At 39.4% G+C, this 18,466-nt stretch overlaps 1 protein-coding gene across 10 annotated transcripts in view; it reads left to right on the forward strand.

The window, feature by feature from the left end:
- The window catches only part of MRTFB (myocardin related transcription factor B), a 291,519-nt gene that overhangs the window by 80,890 nt on the left and 192,163 nt on the right, over positions 1-18,466 (forward strand). For all 10 annotated transcript variants that reach the window (XM_070779690.1, XM_070779687.1, XM_070779686.1 and 7 more), the window contains one exon: positions 8,200-8,262. The gene's annotated coding sequence lies outside the window, so the exon portion shown is untranslated. Of the gene's footprint in view, positions 1-8,199; positions 8,263-18,466 lie in introns of those variants that run through there.

An 18,466-nucleotide genomic window follows, 5' to 3' on the forward strand; every position in this document is an offset into this window, starting at 1 on the left:
TAAATCCACACAGGAAGTTTATTTTTCCTTTCTGTTGGATAGATAAACTGACTTCTTTGCTGGAAGATGTTTGTTGTTCATTTGCTTGTTACTTTTGAAAGGTGCTATGGAAACAAACATGTAAGGTTGTTGTCAGAATAGAAGGATGTATTTTAAATTGCCTAGAGATAGATACATTGAATCCTTCCAGATGGGAAAATTATCCAAATTAAGAATGATTACTTTTTATTACTTTGCACAAGCAGTATTATGTTTCAGGGTAAAAAGAGGTCACTCCTTTTTTGTCTTTTTTAATCACTACCTTTTAAAAAAATACTCCTGTACAAAAATGAACCGACAAAAATGAACCGAGTCATATTATGTGCGTGTTGGAACTTTTCACTGTTTTAGGTATGGGGACAAATTGTTGAGTGAACAAAAATCCATGCTTCTATAGATGAAAATGCATAATTTATTATGTACATATCTCTGAGATTTATAATTAAGCCATTTCATTGATTTTTAAGATGCATGTCTGAGATAGACTCTTGTCTTAAATTGACATGTCAGGGCTTCATTGGCAGCTTTTGTTCTTAGTGTTACACTGAATAATAGTGTGTATGGAAATGATGGTGTCCTAGATGCAGTGAGGTAGGGATATGTGGAAATGTCAGCACTTTGATTCATGTTTAACACCAAAACCTTTGTCCAAAGAATGACTTGCAAAATGCAGATACATACCAGTTCCAGGTTCTTCCATCTAAATTAGAATTCTTTACTTGGAAGATTCCTATAAACATTTCTCCCCCATGTAAAGCAAATGGAGAATTAGTGTTTGTAAGTATAAGAACCATCTGAAAATATGTTTAGAAGGAAACAAACTGCTTGATCATTTTTCATGGAGAGAAGATGGTGTGGCTAATGTTTGAAGTAAAGGTAATCAGACAGTATAACCAGGTGGATGTATGAACGTGCCTTCTTTTTTCTTCCCCCATTCTGAAAGATTCCTACGTCCACTTATAAATGAAAGTTGTCTCAAATGAGACATCCTTAAGTTGAATTTCAACAATTCACTGTTATTTTAATAAGATATAGTGGCTCAGATGGTAAAGAATCTGTCTGCAATGCAGGAGACCTGGGTTCAATCCCTGGGTCAGGAAGATCCCCTGAAACAGGGAATGGCAACCCACTCCAGTATTCGTGCCTGGAGAATTCCACGAACAGAGGAGGATGACTGGCTACAATCTGTGGGCTTGCAAAGAAGTCGGACACGACTGAGCAACTTTGACTTTTTTCACTGAGTGTATTTATTCTGTGTTAAAGACAGAATTTATATGGGAGGCTACGTGGTGTCCCCCAGCCTAGAAATCTGTGTAAGGACCCTACTGAGGGCAGGTTTCATAGGAAACTCAACCACTGAAGACTGCATACCTTCTTCCAGGTGGATTTGAGCTTTTCTTTGTAAGTATGCTCCCTCAACCAGCTGCACACTCGCAGCCTCCTGGAGCTTGTTTGAAATGCCAGCTCTGGGGCTCACCCCAGACTACTGAACCAGAATCTGCTTTTTAATAAGATTCTCCTCAAGTGATGCATGAAGATGTATATCGAGCACTTGGCCAGATCACTGACTCTCAGACTGGGGTGCTTATCACCAGAACTGCTCCCTACCACTCCCAGAGTTTCTAATTCAGTGGGTCTGGACTGGGGTTTGAGAATTTGCACTTTTAACAGGTTCTCAGATAATGCTGATGCTGCTGGCCCAGGGACCATACTTTGAGAACCACTAGGCGAAAGCATCCTCGTTATACTTTTTCTGTTCTTTTTTCTGATTTCTTGTCCTCCAAATAGTGCTTTTAGAGATTACTAAAATGTGCTTTAGCTTGATTAAAGAAAAACTTAAAAATTGTCTTGTGTGATTTTTAGTGATGGTCACACTAAATTTGCTTGTTAACATCTAATTCATAGAAAAATTATTTTATTTTTATTATTTTTTAAATTGAAATGTAGTGCTTTACAATGTTGTGTTAGTTTCAGGTGTACAGCGAAGTGATTCAGTTATACATACATACATATATATATATACACACCCACACATATGTATTCTTTTTCAGATTCTTTTCCATTTTAGGTTATTATAAGATATTGAATATGGTTCCCTGTGCTATACAGTAGGCCCTTGTTGTTTATCTTATGTATAAAAGTGTGTATCTGTTAATCTCAAACTCCTAATTTGGGAAAACATTCCCTTTTAATGTGTGTTGGATTTTGACTCTAGGTGATAAGTAGTTCTCTTTCTCTTTCTCCTATGAAGTACATTTTTAACACTTTAAAATTCTTTTTGTATATATAAAATGTTCATGTGATTCAAAAACTAAAAAAATCTATTTTGAGGAGTCTAATTTCCAGTATTGTTTTGGTTTAACATGCTGTCTCCAGCCTTACAGAATGTTTTCTATTTGTTTCCTATAGATGTCTGTTGTTTCTTTGTGTAGATACAAGCAAATACTAGTATACTGTATATACCCACTCCTTTTATATGTAGGATGCTACATAAATTATTCTGACCCTGTTTTTTTTTTTTTTTTTCCAGTAGTGTACCTTTAGCATCTTTCCACACTAGTATATAGAAAACATTTATTAACAGATGCAGGATATACTATTGTGTGGCCTGTGCCATAGTTTATTGAAGTTAACCCCCATTGATGGATAGTTGAATGTTTTCCAGTCTTCCAGTCACAGCCTGTGGTGAATAACGTTGTGCACACGTCAGTTCATATATGTGAAGTGTATCTGTGGGATACCTTTCTGGAAGTGGGATTGCTGGGTCCGTGAGCAGTGCGTTTATACATTTTGATAAATGCTGCCCACCTTCAGGGTTGTACCATTTTGAACCCTTGCAGGTATCTGTCTCCACAGCCTCTTGTAATAGGCTGATTTACCAGCCTTTGGATTCGTATCAGTCCAATAAGGTGGAAAGTAACTCATTGTGGTTTTAATGTGCATTACTTTGATCATGAAGGAGGCTGAGCATCTTTTCACATGCTTAAAGGCTCTTTCTTTCTTTTTTTACTTTACAATATTGTATTGGTTTTGCCATACATCAACATGCATCCGCCACGGGTGTACACGTGTTCCCCATCCTGAACCCCCCTCCCACCTCCCTCCGCTTACCATCCCTCTGGGTCATCCCAGTGCACCAACCCCGAGCATCCTGTATCCTGCATCGAACCTGGACTGGTGATTCGTTTCACATATGATATTATATATGTTTCAATGCCATTGTCCCAATCATCCCACCCTCGCCCTCTCCCACAGAGTCCAAAAGACTGTTCTATACATCTGTGTCTCTTTTGCTGTCTCGCATACAGGGTTATTGTTACTATCTTTCTAAATTCCATATATATGCGTTAGTATACTGTATTGGTGTTTTTCTTTCTGGCTTACTTCACTTTGTATAATAGGCTCCAGTTTCATCCACCTCATTAGAACTGATTCAAATGTATTCTTTTTAAGGCTGTTTCTTTTCTGTGAACTATTTGTTCATGCCCTTTGCACATTTTTCTTTTGAATTTTTTTCTTAACAATTTCTAGGAATTTATAAAATAGACCTTTGTGATGCAAATTCCAGTTTCCTCAAGCTTGTCATTTTTCAAAAGTTTACTTTAATGTATTTTGGTATAGAGAAGGCTTTAAAGTTTTTTCTTTAAATTTTAAGCAGTTAATATTTTATGGATTTTGAGTCATGAAAAGGCCTCCAAGAATTTGGATTTTGCCCATGTTTCTTTTCTTTAAGGATTTTTTTCCCTTTATGGTTTCATTTTTAAGCTTAAATCTTTGATCCGTTTAGAATTTATTCTGGTATTCAGGGGTGATATATAGATTCAGCTTTATCCATATGGCTACCACTAATTTTTAGCGATTTGTTTCAGAACATTATAGTCCAGATTTCCAAATATATTGGGAGACCTCTCTTGGCTTTCTGGTCAGTTCCATTAAGTCTTTCTGTTCCCGCACAAGCACACATTATTGGATTTATAAGATGTCTTAATGCCTGTAAAACTAGTTTGTCCTGTTGCCCTTCATTTTCCTGGCCATTCTTGCTTGTTTATTTTTCCATGTGAACTTTAGAATCATTTGTCAGTTCCAGAAAAGAAAAACACACTTTAAAAAAGTTGAGATCATGTTAAATTTATGAACTAACATAGGGAGAATTGATATCTTTCTGATATTGAATTTTCCATTCCAAGACCATGATGTATTTTTTTCATTTGTTTGATTTTACTCCTGACTTCTAGAGCACACATTTTTCTCATACAGGTTTTTCCCATTTCTTATTAAATGTATTATATGTGTGTATATTTATGTGAATTGGAGAAGGAAATGGCAACCCACTCCAATATTCTTGCCTGGAGAATTCCATGGACAGAAGAGCCCAGTGGGCTACAGTCCATAGGATCACGAAGAGACAGACATGACTAAGTGACTAACTTTCATTTTCATTTCATATTTATATATATGCCTATATATACATATGTGTATGTTTTTATAAGTGAAGTCTTTATCTTTTTTAAGTGGTTTTGATTGTATGAAGGCTATTTATTTCTGTGTAAGTACAGAAGGTGATATACCTTGAAATTCTAATTAGTTTTTAACGAGCATCAAATTCTGCGGAATCCCTTATCCTTTTTTTGTCTGAAGAGAAAGAAAGCCTTGGAAGTCAGGCTTGCAGTTAAATTCTATAGCTGCATTTATGAGCTCAGTGGACATCTGGGGATCTGTTTGACTCCTCTGAGCCTCGGCTTCCTAATTAGTAACAGGAACAATTCTGGCTTGGTAAGAACATTTGGAGAATTAAGAAGAATGTGAAGTTCATCACTTAGTGCCTCTTCTACCACTGTCACTGCCAACAGCAGCTTGGATTGAGGTTGCTGTTCTCTTTTTTTCTTCCTCTTTCCCCTCTCACCTGTAAAAGAGAAAGACATTGTGAAGAAAAGTAATAAAACAATAGCAGACTTGAAATTAAAAATAAGCTGTGATTCACTCCGAGCAGGATAATCAGTGTCCTTGAGAAAAGAACAAACTCGACCCAGCATTTGAGGCCCCTCCTGCCTCTCTCTCTGACCTTGCTGCTGGTTGCCCTCTCGGATGCTCCCTGACCAGAGGCTGCGTAGCCTTCCCCAAAGGTCCCACGTTTCCTATAATGCCATCCCTTCCACTTAGGATGTTTTGCTACCTAATTCTGCCAGGTCAAACACATGCTGCCCCGCACCCAATTAAAAACAGGATCTGTCTCCTTGTGTTGCTCATCTGTCCTATAGCTTAGTCCTGATAGACTGGAAGCTATGAGGAGAGAAAGTGTCACGTCCACCAAAGAATGCAGAATACCTGGAAAAGAGCAGACACTCAGATGTTTTTAAATAAGTTAATGACTAATTGATTTAGATCTTTCTTTGACTCGATGGACATGAGTTTGAGCAGGCTCCGGGAGTTGGTGAAGGACAGAGAAGCCGGGCGTGCTGCTGTCCATGGGGTTGCAAAGAGTCAGATACGACTGAGCGACTGAATTGAACCTGCCTTGTGTCATATGCCTGGGTAATTCTGTCACCCACTACATTGTAAGCACGTTGAAGATAAGGATTATGCCATTTCTCAATAATTATAGTAAAGTAGGGAAAACCATTAGACCATTCAGGTATGACCTAAATCAAATCCCTTATGATTATACAGTGGAAGTGAGAAATAGATTTAAGGGACTAGATCTGATAGAGTGCCTGATGAACTATGGGCTGAGGTTCGTGACATTGTACAGGAGACAGGGATCAAGACCATCCCCGTGGAAAAGAAATGCAAAAAAAGCAAAATGGCTGTCTGGGGTGGCCTTACAAATAGCTGTGAAGAGAAGAGAAGTGAAAAGCAAAGGAGAAAAGAAAAGATATAAGCATCTGAATGCAGTGTTCCAAAGAATAGCAAGAAGAGATAAGAAAGCCTTCCTCAGCGATCAATGCAAAGAAATAGAGGAAAACAACAGAATGGGAAAGACTAGAGATCTCTTCAAGAAAATTAGAGATACCAAGGGAACATTTCATGCAAAGATGGGCTCGATAAAGGACAGAAATGGTTTGGACCTAACAGAAGCAGAAGATATTAAGAAGAGGTGGCAAGAATACACAGAAGAACTGTACAAAAAAGATCTTCACGACCCAGATAATCATGATGGTCTGATCACTCACCTAGAGCCAGACATCCTGGAATGTGAAGTCAAGTGGCCCTTAGAAAGCATCACTACGAACAAAGCTAGTGGAGGTGATGGAATTCCAGTGGAGCTATTTCAAATCCTGAAAGAGGATGCTGTGAAAGTGCTGCACTCAATATGCCAGCACATTTGGAAAACTCAGCAGTGGCCACAGGACTGGAAAAGGTCAGTTTTCATTCCATTCCCAAAGAAAGGCAATGCCAAAGAATGCTCAAACTATTGCACAATTGCACTCATCTCACATGCTAGTAAAGTAATGCTCAAAATTCTCCAAGCCAGGCTTCAGCAATATGTGAACTGTGAACTTCCAGATGTTCAGGCTGGTTTTAGAAAAGGCAGAGGAACCAGAGACCAAATTGCCAACATCCGCTGGATCATTGAAAAAGCAAGAGAGTTCCAGAAAAACATCTATTTCTGCTTTATTGACTATGCCAACGCCTTTGACTCTGTGGATCACAGTAAACTGTGGAAAATTCTGAAGGAGATGGGAATACCAGACCACCTGACCTGCCTCTTGAGAAACCTGAATGCAGGTCAGGAAGCAACAGTTAGACATGGAACAACAGACTGGTTCCAAATAGGAAAAGCAGTACGTCAAGGCTGTATATTGTCAGCCTGCTTATTTAACTTCTATGCAGAGTACATCATGAGAAACGCTGGGTTGAATGAAGCACAAGCTGGAATCAAAATTGCCAGGAGAAATATCAATAACCTCAGATATGCAGATGGACACCACCCTTATGGCAGAAAGTGAAGAGGAACTAAAAAGCCTCTTGATGAAGGTGAAAGAGGAGAGTGAAAAATTTGGCTTAAAGCTCAACATTCAGAAAACGAAGATTATGGCATCTGGTCCCATCACTTCATGAAAAATAGATGGGGAAACAGTGGGAACAGTGTCAGACTTTATTTTTGGGGGCTCCAAAATCACTGCAGATGGTGACTGCAGCCATGAAATTAAAAGACGCTTGTTCCTTGGAAGAAAAGTTATGACCAACCTAGATAGCATATTTAAAAGCAGAGACATTACTTTGCCAATAAAGGTCCGTCTAGTCAAGGCTATGGTTTTTCCAATGGTCATGTATGGATGTGAGAGTTGGACTATGAAGAAGGCTGAGCGCTGAAGAATTGATGCTTTTGAACTGTGGTGTTGGAGAAGACTCTTGAGAGTCCCTTGGACTGCAAGGAGATCCAACCAGTCCATTCTGAAGGAGATCAGCCCTGGGATTTCTTTGGAAGGAATGATGCTAAAGCTGAAACTCCAGTACTTTGGCCACCTCATATGAAGAGTTGACTCATTGGAAAAGACTCTGATGCTGGAGGGATTGGGGGCAGGAGGAGAAGGGATCAATGGAGGATGAGATGGCTGGATGGCATCACTGACTCAGTGGACCTGAGTCTGAGTGAACTCCGGGAGTTGGTGATGGACAGGGAGGCCTGGCGTGCTGTGATTCATGGAGTCACAAAGAGTGGACACGACTGAGCAACTGAACTGAACGATAGTGAAAACTAACGTTCATCGAACATTTTATTATGTCCCAGAAACTGTTTTAAAGTCCGTGATGTGGATAATCTATCATAACCCTCAGCCGACTTAGGAGTTGAGTCCTATTATTAGGTACTCGGGGAAACCCAGGCACAGGGGCTTATGGACTTGCTCAGGAGCAGACAAGCAAGGACGTGGTAGTGCTGAGGCTCAGGCAGGTGTTCTTAATCTAGCAACCCAGCTTTTCACCTGCTGTGAGGTTGACTATAGTTAGGTATAGGTTCTTGAACCATTTAGGGAAAGTTATTCAATTCCACTTGAACCTGCTCACTTTTCTGCCCAATCTTCCCATTTTAGTAACTTCTATTTTATTCATTCTGATTCCTCTCAGACTTGATGTTCTCCGAGATACTTTCTCTGACCACCCTGCCTGGCATGCCGTAGATGTTGAATAAAAAGTAATTTTAACTTTTTTTCTCTCTAGGTTCCCAGTAAAGGTGCTAAGAAAGAATGTGAGACAGGAAAATAATTAAACATTTTTACTGAGGTAAGTTTTTTATGATTTAATTTTTTTTTTTAAGAAAATGTCTCTTATTAAAAAAAAATTTCCCTCCATACCTGGTTTCTGAAGATACAAGAGGGAGATTGTTGTTTTAGGAGTGTGTCAGTTGATAGAACCTGGGGTTCTTAAGGTGGTTGCCAGAAATGTGGGCTTCTGATTAAGGTCATTTGGCTTCCTTACTTCTTTGATTTGAATCTTTAATAAATTTCCGTTATCTCCTTGTTTTAAAGCCTGGTGCTGAGCAGGAGATCTCACAGGTGGAAATCCATAAGCTGTTTGGTGATTATACATACTTGCAATGTTCAGTGAAAACTTTTGATTTTAAAGTAGGGAGCTGAAGGGATTTGAAGCCACTTGGTGAGATTGCAACACTTCATTTTCTTAAATGAAAATGTGTTGTTTTTTTTCTTGCAGTAGTGAGAAAAAACTTCCATTAATGACACCTAACTCCTGCCACCCAGAAATGACTGCCATTGTTATTTTGATGAAACTCCATTTAGAAATTTATGAATATAGAAGTTTTTACATATAAATCTTTAAGTAAATTGGTCTTTTATTTAATACAACAGTATATTCTATGTATCTTTGCACATGAATTGTAAAAGACATGTATAATTGTATACAGTCATTTTACTGACAATATTTGATTGTTTAGAGGCACCATACTTTAATTGAATCATTCATTTGATGACTGTTTGGATGGTTTCTAGTGGATAATAGTGTGTCAGACAACCCTGTACCTACATCATTATATGCTTGTTCATTTATCTTCTTTGAAGTGTAACTACTGGGTCAAAGATGATACGCATTTTAAATGTAGGTACTTGTGGCTAAACTGCCCTCTGTAAATAAAGGCCCCTTCCCAACTGAAATTTACCAGAGTCCTGTTTTCCATGTCCTTACCCACACTGAGTTTTGTTCATGTGTTTAATGCTTACCCGTCCAATAGGAGGAAAAAATGGTGTCTTTTTGAGATAGCAGGGCTTTCTTGTTTTTAATTGTATTTGTTTGTTTTGGGCTGTGCTGATCTTTGTTGCTGCACTCGGGCTTTTCTAGCAGGGGCTACTCTTCAATGCAGTGTGCGGGCTTCTCGGGGCAGTGGCTTGTCCTGTGGAGCACTGGTTATAGGGGCGTGGCCTTCAGTAGTTGTGGCATGTGTTATCTTCCCAGATCAGGGACTGAACCTGTGTCTCCTGCACTAGCAGGTGGATTCTTTGCCATTGGGCCACCAGGGAAGCAAGATAGCAGGGTTTCTGACTGGAGTAAACCTTTCATGTTTAAAGACCTCTTTCATCTGATAGCCTTATTTACATAAAAAATTTCCTTGTTAAAAACATACATGTGATTCTTGTGTGTATGTGAAACACTCTTGGACTTTAAATGTGATGAAAATGTTGGAATATGTTGAGATCTTTGTTTTTAGGTCTATTACCCTGATTGAAAGTGAAAGTCGCTCAGTGGTGTCCAACACTGCAACCCAGGCCAGGATACTGGAGTGGGTAGCCTTTCCCTTCTCCAGGGGTCTTCCCAACCCAGGGATCGAACCCAGGTCTCCCGCATTGCAGGCAGATTCTTTACCAGCTGAGCCACAAGGGAAGCCCAAGAATACTGGAGTGGGTAACCTATCCCTTCTACAGGGGATCTTCCTGACTCAGGAACCGAACTGGGGTCTCCTGCGTTGCAGGTGAATTCTTTACCAACTGAGCTATCAGGGAAGCCCATTACCCTGATTAATTCAGTATAAATATTTTTAAATTGTTGTTGTTCAGTCACTAAGTTGTGTCCGACTCTTTGTGACCCCATGGACTGCAGCACACCAGGCTTCCCTGTCCTTCACTATCTCCTGGAGTTTGCTCAAGCTCATGTCCATTTAGTCGGTGATGCCATCCAACCATCTCATTCTCTGTCTTCCCTTCTGCCTTTAGTGTTTCCCAGCATCAGGATCTTTTTCAGTAAGTTGGCTCTTCACATCAGGTGACTAAAGTATCGGAGCTTCAGCTACAGTGTCAGTCTTGCCAGTGAATATTCAGGGTTGATTTCCTTTAGGATTGACTGGTTTGATCTTCTTGCTGCTCAAGGGACTCTCAAGAGTCTTCTCCAGCATGACAGTTCAAAAGCATCAGTTCTTTGGAGCTCAGCCTTTATGATCCAACTCTCACATCTGACATGACTATTGGATAAACTATAGCTCTGACTATACGGACCTTTGTCAGCAAAGTGATGTTTCTGCTTCTTAATATGCTATCTAGGTTTGTCATGGCTTTTTTTTCCAAAGAATAAGCATCTTTTAATTTTGTGGTTGCAGTCACCATCCACAGTGATTTGGAACCCAAGAAAATAAAACCTGCCGCTGTTTCCACTTTTTCTCCATCTGTTTGCCGTGAAGTGATGGGATCAGATGCCATGATTTTAGTTTTTTGAATGTTGAGTTTTAAGCCAGCTTTTTCACTCTCTTTCACCCTCTTCAGGAGTCTTTAGTGTCATCTGCATGTCTGAAGTTGTTGATATTTCTCCCAGCAGTCTTGATTCTAGCTTGTGATTCATCCAACCCAGCATTTCACATGATGTACTTCAAATATAAGGTAAATAAGCAGGGTGACAGTATACAGCCTTTATGTTCTCCTTTTCCAATTTTGAACCAGTCTATTGTTCCATGTCTGGTTCTAATTGTTGCTTCTTGACCTGCATACAGGTTTCTTAAGAGGCAGGTAAGGTGGTCTTATGTTCCCATCTCTCTAAGAATTTTCTACTATTGGCGACTAACTAATATTACTGAGTTAGGTGACTATGCATTCACATGTATACATATGAATGCCAATGTTGAGTTTCATCTGTCCAGAGGATTTTGCCAGTTTCTGATATGAATATGAGCTCTAATTTTATGTTTATTTTAGATTTTATTTCAAATAAAAGTTGCCTAAGGAAGGTCTCACATGAAACAAACATGTACTTTGTCATCGGCTTACTGTTTCTTTTTTGACTTAATTGAAAGCCAGTTAAAATTCATCTTTTTCCTTGATATAGAATGCATCTTCTTATAGATTGCCTTTCATGTGAGTGCTTTTCTTTTCACTCCAAGTTAACATTGTTGAGGCTTGGACCTAGTGTGTTTTATGCACCAGCTTATATCCAGCAACTGCTGTGATACCTGGCACGCACATGGCAGATACTCAAATCATTTTTGTAGGAATTAATGATTGGTCAGTATCATCATTGTTAAGTTAGAATTAAGATGCAAATGAGATGTGCCTTCAATTTTAATTAAGAAATTTAATTTCTTGGAGAAGAAAACTAGCACCTGTGATGTTTAAATGCACCTAAATCTAGATGTATATAATTGTGACATTTGCTACCGTAACCTCTTGTGATGTTTTGTTTGGACTGTTGATTTGGATTCTGTCCAATTTCTTCGCAGAATTCCACATACAACTGCATTTTAAATCTGCTTTTTCGTTTGTTGCTGTTAAGGGGAAAGTAACTGTCTAAAATAGGTAAAGTACTTGATCTACTATTTACGATATGTTTCATATTATACAGATGGGAATATCTTTGAGTTATTTGAAGACAAAGATAAAGTAAATTATAATGGAGAGAAATTGAGGTATATTTTAATTGTGTAGTTCAGCATTTGTTAAAAGTAGAGAAATGGATTGCCAGCCATTAAGAAGAATGTGTAAATCTTTGTCCAGTATCCTGCCTATTAAGCGTTTCTGACTCACAACCAGTTTTTCACAGCCAAAATAAACAGAGAGAATGGAACAATTATCTAATAGATTTAGGCAATGTTGAGGATTCTTGTTTCATACACTTTGTTTCCACTGGAGTATGGGATTCTAAAGAATGCATGTGCTAGCTTTAATTAGTATTTTAGCAGCAGCTATTTGCATGTAAAATTTTTTTAATTTATTAAATAATCCCCTAGCAATTTATTTGTACTTTAACTTTCTTAGCAGCTCCTTCCTTAATAAATCTAAAGTTATTAATAAATCTAGGCAGGCTTGAAAGGAAATTATTGAGTCTTCATTTAGTAAGGTCTAAATTAATTATATTTTCTGGACTTTACCCTCTATCTTATTGTGGCTAATGGTATGATCCTGTATTTGTTTTCTAAAATAAGTGAAGTTCTATGTTATTATATCTCTCTTCTCCAGTAGTATAGGAAGTTCCTTATATTATAGCTTTCATTTCACTGATGACTTACTTTCTTTAATTGCATGCTTTAAAACTCTAATTCTAAAAATACTTCTGAAAAGTGAGGCATTACTAGTAGCAGTTAAACTGGAGTCTTAATTAAACTTAAGACTATCATTTATTTCTCCTCTGAGCTGCGTTTGTAAAAATTTTTATACTGTATTTAAACAGATTTTAAGACATTCTTATGCACTTAATGGGTTGGATTTTATGCATTTGCAACAGTTTCTTCCTATTTTAGGCATAAAGCTTAAAGTTTAGACTGGCAGTGTAAGTGGTTATTTGATTGGAAAGTTGGAAAGAAGAGAAGTTCTGTCTTCATATACAGGATTTGTGGTGGTAGAATATTAACATGAAACTGTTTCATGGTCAGGGTGAGAGTACTGAACCGCAACAGGAGGGCAGAGTAAGTGCTGATGTGTGGTATAGAGAACATCTCCCCAGCAAGGGCAACACTTGGCCCTCCTTCTGTAGCATTTACAGTGAGTTAGTCCCTCACAGAGATTTTATTAAATTCGGAGTCTTAGGGGGAGGGTTTGGGGAAGAGGGGTAGAGAACAGAAGCTTTGGGCTACAAGTTCCATAATGAACGTGGTGTTTGGTGGAGCTCCCCAGGGGTAGGCCTCTCCAGCCTCTTAACATCCCATCCCCCTTGAGACCCTGGACGCTTTGTGCTGTGAGAGAACTTGGTCTGGAGCTGGGCGGAGGGAGTCTACCATCTACCACTGCAGAGTCTCAATTCACTTCAGTTCAGTCCCTCAGTCCTGTCCGACTCTTTGCGACCCCGTGGTCTCACTGCAGAGTCTGGATGCAGAGTCTCTAAGTAGACTTCCGCCACGCAAGTGTGAGGTAGTGGTGTAATGACAAACACGAGAATTCCACACGAGCTTTACCTCTGTGCCTGTTTGTTCAGAGAGGACACCTAATTCATGGTGTGGCTTATGTTTGTGTCTGTTAAACCCAGTAAGTTTTGTTGTAAGTAGATTTCAGTCTGTTTTAATGTAACAAAGTTTTTTGTCTGAATCTTCTGGCAGCCATCTCTCAAATGTTAATGGTAATAGCTGTCAGTAGGAAGGGTATCCGCCTACGTCTTTTCTGCAGTGCTTGAAACCATCCCACTTCCTTTTTCTTTTTCTTTAAGAACTGATTACTGACACTTGGGAATTATAATCAGATTTCATCAATCTTTATGGAAAGGTTACCAATTATTGCACTGAAAAACAGGCATTTGTCTCTAATAGTAAGTGTTTCTTTTGGTATGTCTCTCTCAGTTCATTGCTTTTAAATACCTCTTAGGTGAATGAATGCTTTGTGTCATGCCCCGATTTAATACATTTAAAGCAGACTTTATTGATGGCTTTCTTACTTTCAGTTATATGGGAGGGGGAATAATTTAATAGAGAATTTTCATAGGATCTTTTGGTTGCTTAGATGTCCTTGGGGTAGAAAAGAATGACTGGTGTCAGTTACTTCTGTTGTGATGCAAGCTCCAGAATCAATATTTGCGTTGAAGAGTTGAGAGCAGTGAGGGTTTTTATGGTGGGGATGTACATATTGAGTGTTGGGCTGCACCTTCGGTGTGTATTCTTTGAGTTTGTTCTCTAATGACTCTCAGAGGCTAGATTCAGTCACTCCAGTTTTAGAGAATAGAAGGCTTGGTTATGAGATTTGTCCTTGGGCACTCAGCTAGTACATTAAAAACAAAACAATAACTTGAATCCAGATCTCTCTGGCTTTTCTTGTCACAGTTCTTAGAGTGTTTCCATTATCGTAGATGAGTGAAATGTTGGGCGGAACGAGGATACAGCCGCTTTATCAGCACCATCACCCTCGTTCTTACCCTCCTGTCTGTTTCTAATGTTCTTCAGCATTAACTGGCGAATTTTAGGAGCCTGCCAAGGTGTCTGGCTCATTGTGTTCAATACAACATAGGCTTGTTTAATTTAGCAGTGCTCTGAGATGAAAGGTTCATGACGGCCAAGTACAAACAGACCTTCTGTGGGATGTTAATTTTGTTATAGGAGAGAATACTTGTTTTTCCTTGCTCTGTGTTAATAAAGAAGCTGGCACATTTTCTCATCAGTTAAAAAGGACTTGAACTTGTTTAAATCTGTGTAATCAAAGGGAAGCGAGTGGTTCTGATAAACATTTTTCTTTGTGCAGTTTTTGGTTAATTCCATTTTATACCTGCCAGCAAATTGCAGTTTGTGTGCTCTTTTGTTCTTTTCTTCTTCTACTTTGAATTTGATTTTATGATTGGTCGCTGTGGGGATTTGGTGGTAGGAAAATAAATCATTTCCTCATTTGAACAGATTGTGTGTTTGTGTGTGTATGTGTGTGTTTACGACAGGTTATCCTGTAGTAGGCAAAGTGATTCAGTCAGGCCCCTGCATGGAGGTGTCACTATATGATTTTGTGTAGTAATTTTTTTTCATAACAGCTCTATTGACATGTAATTCACATACCATAAAGTTCACCCATTTAAAACATAAAATTCAGTAGATCTTTCTGTATTCACAGAGTTATGCATGGATCCCCAGTCTCATTCCAGAACACTTCCATCACCCCAAAAAGAAACCCCAGACTGAGTAGCAGTCACTTTCCATTCTTCCCTCTCTTTAGTCTCTGGCAACCACCGTTCTACTTTGTGTGTCTCTGAATTCAGAGTGTGTCATATAAATGGAATTATACAGTACGTGTGACCTTTTGTGTCTGACTTCTTTCACTTAGCATGCTTTTGAGGTTTGTCTGTGTCATAGCATATGTAAGAATTCATTCTTTTTTGTTGCTAAATAATATTCTACAGCATAGATAACATTTTGTTTATTCATCCGTTGATGGCCACTTAGGTGGTTTCCAGGTTTTGGAAGTTGTGAATGCTACTGAGAACATTCATGTCTAAGTTTTTTGGGTGGACATCTGCTGTCGTTTCTCATGGATATATACCTAAGGGTAGAATTGCTGCCTTTCATGGTAACTCTATATTTAACTTTTTGAGGGACTGCCAAACTGTTTTCCAAAGTGGCTGTACTATTTTACGTTCCCATCAGCAGTGTTAGAGGATTCCATCCTGGCCAACACTTGTTATTTTTTGTTTTGTTTTTCATAGTAACCATCCCAGTGGGTGTGAAGTGGTCTCTCGTGGTAATTTTGATTTGCATTTTCCCTAATGGCTGCTGCTGCTGCTAAGTCGCTTCAGTCGTGTCTCACTCTATGCGACCCCTTAGATGGCAGCCCACCAGGCTCCCCCGTCCCTGGAATTCTCCAGGCAAGAACTCTGGAGTGGTTTGCCATTTCTTTCTCCAATGCATGAAAGTGAAAAGGGAAAGGGAAGTCGCTCAGTTGTGCCCCACTCTTAGCAACCCCATGGACTGCAGCCTACCAGGCTCGTTCATCCATGGGATTTTCCAGGGAAGAGTACTGGAGTGGGGTGCCATCGCCTTCTCTGCCCTAATGGCTAATGATGTTCAATATTTTTTCATGAGCTTCTTGGTCACTTGTATATTTTTTAGAGAAATGCCTATTCACGTTCTTTTCCCATTTTAAAAACGGGATTGTCTTTTTATTGTTGAGTTATAATGTTTTTGTGTATTCTAGATTTCTTTGCACCCCTCTGCCCTCCACATAGGTCTTTATCAGAGATATGAATTGTAAAATTTTCCTCCCTTTCTGTGGATTGTCTTTTCACTTTTTAAAAAGAATGTTCTTTGAAGAAATTTTTTAATTTTTGAGAAGACCAAACTTCTGTTTTTCTTTGGTTGCTTATGTTGTCTTGCCTCTGTTTGAAATTTTCTGCAAGTTAAAAAAAAATTGCACCTTATTTCTATACATCTGATTTTAAAAGTTGCTGCAAAATTAAATGATCAGCTGTTAACTATACAATGGATAGAGGTATTTAAACATCTTTCATATTTTCAAATATTCTCTTACAAGGTGAGAAGACCAAGTTTCCTAACCTAAAACTCAGTGTGCATTTTTTAAGTTAGAAAAAATGTCTTTCAATGTTCTGCCTAGCTCAGAATGCATGGGACATTCTGTGAACATTTTCAGTGTCTTGTATGTACTAAGCCCTAGACTAGGCTTGGGGATCCGGAGGTGACTGGGCCATGGCTCTATCCTCAAAGAACTAGAGCTCACATGCCAAGCTAGAAGTATCCACAGACAGTGGAGACCCATGGAAGGGAGGAAGGAGTACTCTTCTATATCTGGGTGAGAGTGCCTCACTGAAGAGTGGATACTTGAAGCAGCTCTATTGAGATATAATTCATGTACCATGAAGTTCACCCATTTAAAGCCTGTAACTCAGTAGATTTCAGTATATTCAGAAGAGTTGTGCTCAATCCGAACACAATGGCAATCAGGGTGGCAATCAGAACTTTTTGTTAGGGTCTTTGATTTTCTCCTCCAGTTTCTTGCTACTGTATACAGCGAGTGTCTAGACCAAGCATCTTGTAGCCATGGTATTTAGAATTCTTAGTGTAATAACATGTAGAAATGGATGTGACAACTTCGATGCCTAGATGTGAACCTAAACAAAACCACTTTACTTTCTTCAGGTTTTCCAGGTTTTCAGAAAGGAAAATTTCCTGCTTACCAGTCAGTTTAGCATTGGGCGGGGAGGGTGTATGTCTGTCTCTAAGCTAAAGCCCAAGTAATTCCATACAGTCAGAGCATAAAATGTGAGGCGAGGAGTAACAGGTGCGTGGCTGCAGAGGAAGATTGATTGTAGAGAGCTGGGTGTGTCCTGTTAAGGAGTTTAGATTTTGTCCCTGTTGATTCTGGAGCCACTCTCCAGCAGGGGGAGCGTGATATAGTCACTCTGGCCACTGTGTTATGGATGCTGCCTGCGGGGGCAGGACTGGAGACCAGAGTCCCATTAGGCTGTTGCGTTAGTCCAGTAAGAGTCAGTGAGGACCTGAACTAGGGTATTTGTGGCAGAGTTGGATAAGACCCAGGCTGGAAATGTTTAGGAGCTATCAGTCAGGAATCCTGGCTACAAGTAACAGAAATCCTCCTTAAGTTTAAACTATCTTAAGTTAAAAGAGGAATTAATTGGAAGGTTCTTGGAGAAGGTTGTAAAAGATATGAAATGCTGCAGAAACCAGAACAACCCAGGGTCCTCGGGGATTGGAAGAGGTCTCATCATCACAGGGACTCTTTCTCCCAACTCTGGGCCCTTGGGCTTCTGCATAGGGCAGGGGCTGTCTTCTTACTCTCCTGCCAAGAGGAAGAAAAAGCTCCTCTCTCCCAGCTCATTTTTAAAATCCCAGGGGCTCTCTTGGCTTTGAGTTTTTTGCCTTCACCAGGCATGGGGGTCTTTGAAAGCTGTCTACCACCATCACGTTGGGAGTTCCCAAAAAGAGGAAGGTTGTTGTGGGCAGAGCCAACCCTGCACACATGCTCGGGGAGTACTGAGACGGAGGAGATCTGGGGAGGAAGAGTGCTCCCACTTGTGTGTCTCTAGTAGCCTGTGATGGCGCCATTGCCACCGAGAACGCAAGTTCAGGGAGCAGGCAGACCGGAGTGCCATGAGTTCAGGTTTAGACCAGCTTAGACTGGGGCCTGGAACTAATCACAATTTGTATGTTACATATTTTTATGATTATTTGACTGGTTTGGCTTTCTTCACAATTAAAAGTCTCATGAGGACAGGAACTGTCTTGTTTTCTTCATTCTGAACTTCCAGAGCCCAGCATAGTATACTTGACACATAACAGGTATTCAGTGAATATCTGTGTGAATGATTCAGGTGAACACGTTCAGCAGGCAGCTGAGTGTACAGTTTGGATCTCAGTCGAGGACAGGAAATATAGATTTGGGAGTTATCAGTGTAGGGCTATGTAGTGGACATAGTGGCTAAGGAACTGTTATGAAAGTTCAGATACTGTGTAGACCTGAAATTTTCATGTCCAGGTAATGAAATTATGCCTTTTTTCTTTGCCATGCCAAATATTATCAGTAATTATCTACTGACAATCCTGCTAATTAGTTTTTTAAAT

The sequence above is a fragment of the Bos indicus genome, chromosome 25 (assembly GCF_029378745.1).
Source record: "Bos indicus isolate NIAB-ARS_2022 breed Sahiwal x Tharparkar chromosome 25, NIAB-ARS_B.indTharparkar_mat_pri_1.0, whole genome shotgun sequence".
NCBI lineage: Eukaryota > Metazoa > Chordata > Mammalia > Artiodactyla > Bovidae > Bos > Bos indicus.